General features: G+C 40.9%; 1 pseudogene; it reads right to left on the bottom strand.

Moving 5' to 3' along the window:
- Positions 1-6170: 6170 nt before the first annotated feature.
- Positions 6171-6618, bottom strand: LOC126487437 (60S ribosomal protein L29-like; annotated as a pseudogene).
- Between the last annotated feature and the right edge of the window lie 6231 nt (positions 6619-12849).

The following is a 12849-nucleotide window of genomic DNA, read 5'->3' as shown; positions in this document are numbered from 1 at the left end:
AGAGTAGCTCACAAAGACAGAACGTGTCTTCCCTCTTCACTGATTGGGAGCCTATAGCACATCAGCTGGTACAGAGTCTATGATTCATGCTGATTTAATGCTGTTTAGACTCTTTTTTAAAAAAGTGGTCTCCATCTAATTAGTTTACATTTATTTTACCGTTATTGGATAATCTCATACATGAATAATTTATTTACGTCATTTCCTCTCTCCCTTTCAAGTACTCCCTCCTCCTCCTCCTCCTCCTCCTCCTCCTCCTCCAATTATTGACCTTTTCTTCATTGTCATTGCACAAATACAACCTGTGTTCCTATGTATGGGCGTTCAGAGCAGACCACTGCGATAACTCATCATGGCTCTCATCCCTGGAGATGACTCAATCTCCCTCTCTCAGCAGTCATTCAATGATTATCTGTAGCTCTTCATCTAGGGACGGGACCTTATGATATTTTTAAGGCCTTCCAAAATACGTTTTGTGGAAAATTATTACACAGTCATTTACTAATACAGACCCAGAAAACAATGAACATTTTTACTTGCTTTTTTTGTTTGTTTGTTTGTTTGGTTGGTTGGTTTTTGGTTTTTTAAGACAGGGTTTTTCTGTATAACTATGGCTGTCCTGAAACTCATCCTGTAGACCACGCTGGCCCTGAACTCACAGAGATCCACCTGATTCTGGATGTCTCCCCCCACACACACACCCCAGTGCTGGGATTAAAAGCATGCATCACCACCTTTAATGAACATTTTTTAAAGGAAATGTAAGCATTGGTGGCCATGATGCCCCAGTTAATATCTTTGGGGCAAACATCCTTCATACACTATAATAACTTTTGGAGCAGGAAACATATTTGTCCTCATCTGGGGTATGCTCTTCACATTTCCTCTAGGGAAAAACAACTCACATATAACAAGAATAAATCAATGAATAAATTTTAGCATAGCCAAATTCTTCTGATTTCCTTTTAGATTAGAAGTCTGAGCCCAGGGTAAGCCTTTACTATTAGCTTCAGAACCAGACAGGATTCACTGAAGAAAGGAAAGCAGTCTTGGCACTTTCACAAACTACTTCTGGGCATGGCTACATGAGGATGGAGAGCCAAGGAATCTATCAGGGAGAAGTGACCAGGGTTATAGAGAAGATAAGATGATACCAGAGCTCCTACATCCATAAAGTGGAGTCCTATTAACAGGGTGCATAAACATATACCCCAGGGCTGCTGTCAAGCAAAAGTTGGGACCAGGGAGGAACTGAAGCAGGTGTGTCGAATACAGCACCTGAAACCAAGATGTTCAGGATAGTGTGGCTCCTTCCCTAAGAAGTTATGAATGGTACCTTTCATGGAATGCAGGAGACTAGAAGACATTGCCCTCTGAGGGGTAGAGCAAAGCACACATGGCCAGAAAATGACTTTGAGAGAAAAACAGACAAGCTGTATGCCTTCTGTGTGCCATCTGACAAAGTTCACTTCCCCTTCCTCTATACCCTCATATCATAGTCAGAAGAGAGTTATTATAACATGTATTGTATTATACATGCGTGCACACTTCATTACTCTGTCAAAATAACTGAGAACAATGGGAAAGAAAGGTTTATTATGGATTATGGTTTCAGTCCAGGGAAACATGGCCCCGTGTTTCTGAGTCTGCCAAGAAGCAGTACATCACCATGGAAGGTTGCATCAGAGGAGTGCTGTGCTCACTTGTGGTGGCAGGAAGTAGAATGAGAGTCAGAGGATGGGACCAAGGACAATATCTACTCTTCAAAGTCTAGCTTCCTGGGGCATACTTACATTGACAAGGCTCTACCTTCTAGTTTCTACCACCTTCTCAAAACACCATCAGATTTGGACTCTAACAGTGATTGAACCCATTGATTATGCCAGAGGCCCCATTTCCAATCCTTTCTCCAAAGTTCTGCCTTTGAGCATTGCCTTGAGACTCAAGCCTTGAACATGTGAATTATCATGGGGATACTCCATATCAAAACCACAACAACACAGCTGTGCATTGTTCATCTGTCCAACTCAACTCATAATTCTTGATTTCTCAAGCATCAGTATGAAGACAACCTAATTTTTTAATAAAATATTCTTAATTAATAAATAAAGCAAGAGATTGAGGGGCTGTTCAGGCATTGAGACTGGAACTCATTCATCGTGAAAATCTTGGTAGCATTTAGCTTGTGGACAATGAAAAGACAATGAAGAAATGTGAGAAGAGACTAATAGATTCATATGTTTTAAATGGGTAGATTACCCTGGTAAACCAGAAGATAGGTTTAATATGACTTGACATTGTCAGGAAGTATTACATATTCATCAGAAACAAACAGAATTAGTTTTTCCTCTTCACTTTACAAAAACTGCTTTCTTGATGTCTAGATATGTATATGTATAGACCTAATAATAATAATTTCATCACTATAATTATCTTTCAATAATGCGGTCACTTTGTCCTAAATTTTGTTTCGTAATGGTGTAGAGACTACTCATTCGTTTCCTGGCTGCTCAGACCTGAATAACCACACAGCAGCTATATTAATTACAATGCTGCTAAGATACTGATCTTAGGCATGTTCCTGCCTAACTCTTACATCTTAAATTAACCCATTTCTATTAATCAGTATCACCATGAAGCTGTGGCTTACTGGTTAAGGTTCCAGTGTGTCTTTTTCATTCAGCAGCTACATGGCGACTCCCTGACTCTGCCTACTCTCTTTCTATATCTCTTCAGATTTCCCAACTGGCTTTATTCTGCCCTGCCATTTATTCATCAACCAATAAAATAACACATATACAGAAGGGCATCCTACATCATTTCCCCTTTTTGTCTAATTAAAGAGGAAGGTTTTAACTTTAACATAGTAAAATTACATATAAAATCAGTTATCAAGTAAAAATTATAGTTACAATATTTAGTCCATTTACATTTGGCAAATCATCTCTCCTATTCTATCTTTGTGAATCTAAAGCTTTATAAACACAAAAAGTTTCTAACAAAACTTGTCATGAGGAACAAGCTGAAAGAACTGGAACAGAGACTCCCTCACAGCTTCCAAAGGAACTGACCCTGCCAAAGCCTTGATGCAAGGCTTCCATCCTATAGAACAACAGAGCATGTGCTTCTGTTTTTTTAAGGTATCTAGTCTGTAGAACTTAATTATGGGAAGCCCAGGAAGCCCATTCATTATCTTTTGGGCCTGCTGGTTATAATTTGAATAACTTTACTTTAGTGAGATGTTTGTATATTTATCTACACTTATGACTACAGAGGCTTTGATATTATCCTGGTCTTCACCTCTTCCTATTTCTGGCACAGTATTGATTTTTATTATTTCCCCCCAAAGCCCTGCTGTACCATGAGGCCCCTACCAAACCTATTTCCTTGGAGCAGCATATAATCCCTCATTGAGTTGGTTAATTGGAGTATAGCAGTAACTAGGAGACTAGTTTTGCATCTTTGTGCTAATATTTCTAGCTCCTCTCCACTTTGTTCTGCACACCTGGGTTATGCACTTCTGTGTTTTCATACTTAGCCACAGGTGATCATTGTTGACCAGCTGCCTGCTCTCTCTTGTGAGAATAAGTGCACACATCTTTCACAAGTTGTTAATTTTGACTTTACCCACACCTATTATCACTGATACAATTATAATTTATAGTTTCATTTGTTTGACATCTTTTTCTCTTTCAAAAGCTTTCAATTTTAACCTGCTGATATGTAAAGTACTATAGTAAGTGCTTCAAATACAGAGATGAATAAAATACGGTCCTCATCTTCAGAAGACCATCACTTACTTTCTTAAGCCTTTTCTTCCTAGTCTTCATGGGATGTTATCTGCTGTTTAGGACCAAATCTTTTCATTTTCATACATATCTTACCATGTAATGACTTCTTATACCTTCCTCCCAGTCACAGTTAGGAAGAAAAAGAGCATACCCCTAGCTTTTAAGTCCATCAGCTTCCCACTCAGATCTTCGAAAATCACTGTAAATGTGTCTCGGCTTCCTTTATGTAGCAGCTTGTATTCTGAAGCAGAAATAGAGGCATTTATGATCAGATAGAAAAGCTACCAGGCTCTGATAGGCTTCCTTCTGTTTTTTTTTTTCTTGTTGGGATGTAGTCATCTACCCTCACCTATCACTGTATGTGATATGGCATAGATTGGGATTTTGAGAAGCCATGTTTACCTGAGTAATAAGATTCTGCTCCTTAATGCTTAGAAATTGTTCAAATTGCGGGAGGAGAGAGAGAGAGAGAGAGAGAGAGAGAGAGAGAGAGAGAGAGAGAGAGCAATGAAAGAGGTATCTTGATAGAGGAAGCCATTATGGGGTTAGGGAGAAACCTGGTGCTAGGGAAATTCCCAGAAGTCCACAAGGATGACCTCAGCTAAGACCTAAGCTATAGTGGAAATGATGCCCTCTGGCCTTCCCCTGTAATCAGATTGGTGACTACCCTAATTGTCATCATGGGACCTTCATCCAGTAACTGATGGAAGCAAATGCAGAGATCCATAGCCAAGCATTGGGCCAAGCACCCGGAGTCCAGTAGAAGAGAGGGTTGAGGGATTGTATGAGCAAAGGAGTCAAGATCATGATGTGGAAACCTACTGAACATCTCACTAGTGAGCTAGTGGGAGCTCACTGACTCTGGACTGACAACTCGGGAACCTGCATAGGCCCAAACTAGGCCCTCTGAATGTGGGTGACAGTTCTGTGACTTGGGCAGTCTGTGGGCCCACTGCCAGTGGGATTAGAATCTATCCCTAGTGTATGAAGTGACTTTTTGGAGCCCATTCTCTATGAAGGGATACCTTGCTCAGCCTCAGTACCGGGAAGAGGTCCTACCTTGGTCCTGCCTCAATTTGATTTGCCAGATTTTGTTGACTTCCCATGGGAGGCCTTTCCCTTTCTAAAGAATGGATGAAGATCTGGGTGGGGAAAAGGTGGGGGGAACTAGAGGAGAGGAGGGAGGGGGAACTGTGTATGCAAAATGAAAAAATAAAAACTTTTAAAGAAAAAAATTGTTCTGAATGTTTCCAGAAGAAATGGCATACTGTTTTCTCTTTAAGCAAAGGTTTAGTCATTGTGTTATGAAAGAGAAATTTCCTATAGGCTCAAGTTTTTGAATGCTTGGTCCCCAGTTGGTGGCACTCCTTTAGGTGGTACAGGCTTATTGGAAGAGGAACATTACTAGTAAATTTTGAGTTGGTATAGCCTCACCCACTTCCAATTTTCTCTCTCGGCTTCATGTTTGTGATTGAAGAAGAGACCTCTTAGCTTCCTATTCCTATGACCTTGTGTCAGGCCTCACTACCACAATGGACAGACTCTTGTGCCCCAGAACCATAAGGCAAAATAAACTATCTTCGTTTAAGTTGCATTGGTCATGGTGTTTTATCACGGCAAAGTAAGTAACTAGCACAGACAGGGAGTTGCATTTTTTCCTTGTCTTTTTTTCTCAATATCAATGCCATTCATTCCTGTATCTGCTTAACCCCAACATTGATTTTTCCAATACTTCCTAGTACCTTTTAGAGTATATATTCATTTTGGAATGCTTCTCAAATTGTTTACTTTTCTCTTTTTTTTTTCCCAGGGAGTTCCCATCTTCCTTAATAAGCTACAGTACAGAAAGAAATTCTTGACACCATTGAACCTTCTTCAAAAAGAAAAAATTTGTATGCATTTTGGAGCACACATAATTAAAGACTACCTCAGCAGAGAAAACCAACATGACACTTGCTTTACAGGTCATTGGAATAGGATTCTTTGTTCTCATACTTTCTAGATTACTTGAAGAAAACAAAATGAAACAGAGGAGGCTGACTTTCAAAGTGGCCATGATTTCAGAATGCCCCATATCCAGCCATAGACACATCTGTTTTATCACAATAACTATGGTGTGGCATTTTCAAGTCCCTGCCCAGAGTCATAGTCCCACCTACAGAAAACATTTCAAGGCAACAGAATTTCCAGGTCCAGTCTAACTTAGGCAGCTGTGTTTATAATTTCAAGTTTGGCTGCCTAATTTGTATTTTTTTTTAATATATCTTGCCTCAAGTTTATTTGTAAAAACAGCAAAAGGTCCTGATCATCTGCAAATACTGTATAGATGATTTTTCACACCGGTCCATCTGTCTTCACGTTGGCAGACTGAGACCTTTTTTATGGGGCCTTCACAGGGGCCTGGGCACCTTTGGGAGCCTGAGCTGCAGCCAAGGCCTGTGCCTTGGTTTGAACCTTGGGCTTTGTTTTTTTGGAGCCTACTACCCCTGGCCATGTAGCTTCTAACCTGCTTCCCAAGTCTGGGGTGAGCAATGGAAGCGAGACGGCTGAGTTTGCGGTTGGGGCCCTTTGGCACCTTGCGCGTCACCACCTGGGGCTTCACCAGGGCCTTGATGGCCTCCGCACATGCACTCACGGTCTTTGCATTATTTGCCTGCATCTTCTTCAGACCTTTCTTGTTGTGCTTCTTGGCAAAGCACATGTTCCTCAGGAACTTGGTGGCAACCCCCTTGAGAGATTCATATCTTTGTAACCGGGGTTTCTTGATGCCATTTCTGTGACATTTTCGGGACTGGTTGTGTGTGGTGTGATTCTTGGACTTGGCCATGGCTGGACGGTAACTGGCGGCTCCCTTGTATGGTGTTTTACCAATACAAAACTCTTTCCTGGGGAAAAGAGATAGAAACTAAATATTCCCAGTCCCCTTCATCTTGAAGATAATATCTAGATCCTTCTCTTCATGTTTTAAGCATTTTTTCAAAGATCCAGACTATTTAGCTTCTTTTGTCACAACTTACTTTACACTTTACTATATACTCAGCTAGCCACCTACCTACCCCTGCCTGTCAACTTTCCCAAATGCAGCTAGTACATTCCCACCTATCTGACCTAAGTCTTTGCAAACAGGACTGATGCTCAAAGCACTTTGGTAATCAGTCAGGACTGGACTCAGGATATCTGGCCTCTCTCTACTCTTCATTCTATGTTTCCTGTGAAATTGTAAAGCCTGGCTTGGGTAGCTTCTTTCAATGTTTGCTCTTCTTTTACCTTGGGGGTGAATATGGAAATGCACATTATACTGTAAGGGTAATAATATCCCAAATCCTCTCCATTCCTATCTGACACGATCCAGATCAAAGACTTTGCTCCAGAAATGCTGCCCCTAGTGTACAGTAAAGAGACGGCTGACCTATAGTCATTGTGCTTCCTCAAAGGGGAACTGGACTTTGGCTTGAGATTATAGCTACAATCTGAAGCTCAGTTTCTTTCTTAGAAGCAGTACAAGTCCTGTCAACTGAATAGTTTCATCTCCTGCTACACAAGTGTGTACTAGTGTTGTTTGAATCTTTTAGTCCACAAATTGCAATTACTTATTTAGTGACCATAGTGTCCCGAAACTCAAAATAAAGACTTGAAATATAAACCCATATTTCAGTAGTGAGTTTACAGGGTAAGTCTTTGACTTGAACTCCAGGCCTACTAGGAATCTCCAACTTCATGTCTCCCGAACTTAGCATGCCTTGACTATAAGGTTTCCTTTGGTCATGAATTCTCATTTTCCTCTCTTCCAGGCCTCTGAGGAGTTCTTACTTCTTCTTCAAGATATTCTTCGGATAACATTTCCTCTGAAACTTTTCCTGGCATGCTTCCTACACACAGAAGAATCTGTCTATCATTGGGTCCCTGTGGTTTTTAAGCATATATCTTATATGATCCAGAAAATTATCTATGATAGCCATACTTCTTGTTTTGAATGAGTGAGTTTATTAAGTATATTGAAAATCAAAGTAAAAGAATAAATAACAAGAACTGAAGATAGATAGACATATTCATTACAAGCCCTGGAGTATATGACGTTCCGAGAAAGTAATGATGGTTTCTGGGTAGACATTCCACCTGGTATCTGAAGGAGTCGTGGAGATGAGCTACTGTCAAATGCTTCGTTCATAGTAGTATGGGTTTTTAATTTTTTTTTCTGAGCATAGTGTTTTCTGAATTTAGATCTAAAAATGGGAATATGCTGTACTGGCTTCAGCTGAAGAAGACAGAACTCTAGTCAGAGAAGAGGGGAGTCTTGCAGCCAAACCACAAACACTTTAATTGGTTGTCTCATTGCAAGACATTGAAACAGCTCCAGCCTGAGGAAAGCGAGACCTTCAGAGTCAGAACAGCTTAGAGAAGAGGAGAAAGATGTGTCATTTATTTAGGAGTTTGATCTGAATCCAAGTTGGAGACGGAAACCCAGAAGCTTTTAGGATAATAAAGTCAGCCATCAAAGAATGCTGTTTTCCTTCTGTGGGAAGAGCCAGGCTCTCGGTGATATTTATTTGAAAAAAATCTTAAAGATTTTGAAATCAGGACAGGACAGGTGTTTTTAAGTGGTCCATTTTATACCACCATTTCCTGCAAGATTTTCTGTTTAAGTTGTGCGCACTATTCTCTAAGGTTCTATTTCAGAAATACCCGCGCGGACGAATGGCTTCCTGCTGTCAGGGAGCTCTGAAGTACAAAATATATCTGAGCCAATTTGGAATTACTTGGGTTTTAAAATAGCAAGAAATGTGATTTCTGGGGAAATTTAAATCCTTAGGTTGTAAGAATGCACAGAACTAACCTGAATGGGAATTTCGGGTGTTAAATACATGGCTCCCACCTTTCAAACCCAGCAACACCCCTTGAAAGCTCAAAGGTGAGGGGACTGATCTTGGTGTGTGATTACACATAAGAAGGAAGAAAGGGGAAAGAAAGGGGAGATCAAAGGCTTAAAAGGGGACATTTTTTTTCAGGTCATTATAAAACCTTCAATTCAGACCCTTACAATTTTCCATTTACATGCTTAGCATCAACTTCAAAATTAATTATAAAAAGATGTATCCTATTACTTAATTATTCAACATTTAATTATTTTAAAGGCAACAATGGCACACATAATGTAAACTGTCTCTCCGTTTAACCAATAAGATTGTCCCCAAAGAAATGTAAATTTGGAGGACAGAAATGATCTTTTTTGATGCAGGCATACATCTTTCTCTATTCACGAGACTACATTCAAAATAAATGTACTGTGTAGTTTTCCTTAAATCTCATTTTGGTTGAGAACTTTATCCTCCCACCCCTTTCTCTCACTTTCAACTCCTCTTGTGTCCCCTCACACACTCCCTCCCAAATTCATGACCTCTTATTATTTCATTATTATTGTTTTATATACATAAGACAGCATTTACATCCTCCTGAGTCCATTTACCACTGACTGTATGGTGATATATCTAGGGCTAACCTCTTGAGCTTAGATAACCTATCATCCATGTTTATGACTGATGTATTCACAGTACCTGGGAAAGAGCTCCAACCCAGATGTGCGTCAACAGAGGCATGGATGAAGAAAGAGTGCTGTATATACAAAATGAAAGTTGTTGCAGCTGTAAGAAAAGTTAAGTATGGTATTTGTAGGAAAATTGACACAATTGGAAATCCCTATGTTAAGCAAAATATGCCAGACTCAAAAAGAGAAATGCTTCATGTTTTCTCTCATATACAAAACCTAGATTTGAAACAATGTGCGTGTGTGTGTGTTTACATTTGCATATCTGTATGTCACAAAACTAGAAAGGGGATTATGAGTGGGAAGGAAGAGATGGCAAGGGTGGTGGGGAGTGGAGAGTGTAGTGGGACACAGCCATAGGAAATCAAAGGGGACCTGACTGGGGACAAAAGAGAAGCAGCAGGAGTGGGGGTGGTAAGAGTCATAAGACAGGGGAGGAACTCGGTGGGGCAGGATGCATGAAGATAAAGTAGGGGACATATGGATGAAGATGTGACGCAGCCCATTACTTTGTGTGCTGACCTAAAAAAACTAAATTAAAGATAAGAGACCATGGCTTACATGAAGGCTGCAGATACCAAAACAAGCAGACTGGAGTACCAGAAGCCAATAGCATTTCTGCCTCTCTTTGAGGTCTCCAATGCTCTGTCAAAGTCTAACTAATAATTAAATTGCCATGTCTAGTTGCAACTGATTAAGATATTCAGCTTAGTTACCAACTTAATAAGACCCTAGTATATCTGGTTACTATAGTATCTTATGAGTACAAATAATACATAAGGCATGAAGGTAGGGTAGCAGATGGTCAATTATATGTCTTTGTCAGACAATGATGCCTTTTGATGACAGGAGAGCTCAAATATAAATACATGTGTGATTTGTAGAGCATCTCATAACAGCAAAACAGACTCTGAAATCATGCAGCAAATGAGTGTCATAGGATGGGATATATGCAAATGAACCTTAGGCTCAAAGCTCATTTTAATACTCTGGTTACTCTGTCAGTAAATCTGTGTGAGAATTTCAGAATGTAAAGTGAAAATGGTGAGTTCTAGGCTTCTTGCCAGTTGGATCTAGGGTGTGAAATTTCTGACTTGCAAACAGAAATTCTTGGAACCTTATAAGCAAGGGTGTGTGTGTGTGTGTGTGTGTTTATGTGTGTGTGTCTATATAAATATATAGATAGTAGGTAGGTAGATAGATAGATAGATACATACATACATACACACATACATACACATATGCAGAGGTGTTCCATTCTGTAGCATATCCATGGCCTAAGACCATGCATGAGACGTTAACCACACAATACCTGAATACATGGAGTTTGCTTATAGCGGCTCACTGTAAGAGCACACACTTCAACATCACAGGGACAGTCTACTCCTGAGAGTCACATAGACTCTCATGGCAAGCAGACAGAGATTGGGTTATTATGGTTGATGATGGGTGATGGGTGTCACCAAATCAGAAGACCAGTCTATGGCCTTGATGGATCACATGCAACCGTGGAAATCCACATAGTCCATTACTCTTCTTAAACCTCACTGTACTTGTCTATAAATGAGCTAGCAACATGATTCTGTTTACCTCACTGAAAGGTAGAGAAACTGTGATGTACACCATACTCAGATACCCCTTGAAGACCAGGGCTCTCATTCCCTCAGCTCTCAGGCATGAGGTCTGCCAGTGGCTCTTTCCCAAGTCCCCCTCTGGGAACTGTGCCTTCCATATTTCAATGACTCATTCCTCAAAGTCTATTAGATTTACTTTACACGTATGAGTGTTCACCTGCATATGTGTGTGTGTAGCACATGTGTGCCTGGTATCCACAGAGATCAGAAGAGGGTGTCAGATCTCCTAGAACTGAAGTGACAGTTGTAACTTGCCACGTGGGCAAAGGAACCTGAGCCTAGGTCTTCTGCAAGAGCAGCCAGTGCTCTCAGCTGCTGAGCCATCTCCCCATCCCCATTGACTTAAGTGTAAGATAACTCTCGAATGCAACCATTTTCAAGTGACTCTTCTGCTCTCATACAGATATCCAACACTCTGCTTGCATCACTCTAGCCTCCTTTACCTTTCTCAGACACACCAGGATGCTGTAGACTCAAAGGCTTTGCACCTGTGATGGTTTTCCCTTGTAAGACGCTCTTATTCCACCTGACTGTCTCCACTGCTTCCTTAAAATCTTTGCGTGAATGAATCCTGACATCCTCCCTAGCTACTGTACTTTAGCACTTATGACTACGGAACATACTACAGGGATGAGCACGTGAGAAGTGTCTGACTCATAGCCATAGATAACATCAATAAATCAGTATTGCTGGTGAATGTCTCTAACAAACAATGCCTAAAATTTTACAGGTGGAAATGTCCAACATCAACCAGGTACTCTGATTTACATGGCTGTGAACCAAATCAAGTGAAGGCAAACACATGATATATACACTCAAGGACATAAAAAAATAATCTGCACTTTTAGTTTGGCAAAGACAGCAATGCATCCTGGGAGCTGTTATCAGTATCTAGCTCTTTCACCTCATTTCTGTGACATGGAGCCAAGGAAGGACCTGCTTGTACCATTGTAGCATCTTTTTGCCAGGGAAACTGAAGGGCTGCAAAATTCTGAGGCTAGAAGCTGTCACCCAGTCTGTGGGAGCATTCTTCCCTGCCATTTTTCCATCAGTAGGGCCCCTGAATACTTAATTACAACATTGTTTTCCAAGAGAGGTACTTGGGCTACTAGAAGGTCCTTCCCCAAAAGCTCTGTGCGGTGGAGTTACATCATCTGTCTCTTTCACCCTGGCTGCTCTTTTCCCCTCATTTAGATTCCAGGTCTCAGAATTCACAGGAGATTCGTCACCCAGTTGACAAGGGGCTGAGCCCACCCAGTTGACAAGGGGCTGAGCCGGATCTGCTAGCAGAGTCATCTCTGACTTTAGCTGTTAGCCTACAATTTCGTGAGGTCCTTGCTGGTGATTGCTTTGCCCATCCACGTTACTGGAGTTCACATACTTGGCAGCGACACAAGGGGGGTGAATCTCCCAGCAACACCTGACAGGGAAACAAACACAAACCAGAACCTCTCTGGTCTCCATGGTGATCTGTGGCTTCGACTCTGCCAAATCTGTTTTTGTTTTGTTCGGTTTGGTTTCATTTTGTTTTTTTTTTTTTTCAGGCTGACTTTGAAAGAGACAGGGATGCTGAGACTGAGAAAGTCACACCCACAACCTCACAGACATTCTAACAACGTAACTGGACCTTCCCGAGCTCCACTGAAGCTTTTGAGTAAACTCCTGGGATCAATCTAACTCCTGGCATGTGAGACAACTCTGATTCAGACCCTGTGAATGGATGGTCCCCTCTGATTGTCCTTGAAGATCATTTCTCACACCCCGAAAGACTGTCCTCGTTGTGGGACACTGTAGAAGAGCCTGGTGAATTGCATTATAAGAGTATCACGTACTTGGAAAGGAGTCAAAGTGACAACCCTAATACTTTAGAGAGAACAAGGCA

The sequence above is a fragment of the Alexandromys fortis genome, unplaced genomic scaffold (assembly GCF_014885135.2).
Source record: "Alexandromys fortis isolate MF-2015 unplaced genomic scaffold, M_Fortis_MF-2015_v1.1 scaffold_172, whole genome shotgun sequence".
NCBI lineage: Eukaryota > Metazoa > Chordata > Mammalia > Rodentia > Cricetidae > Alexandromys > Alexandromys fortis.
Note: the sequence above shows the minus strand (reverse complement) of the source record. Positions and strands in the feature narration are given on the sequence as shown.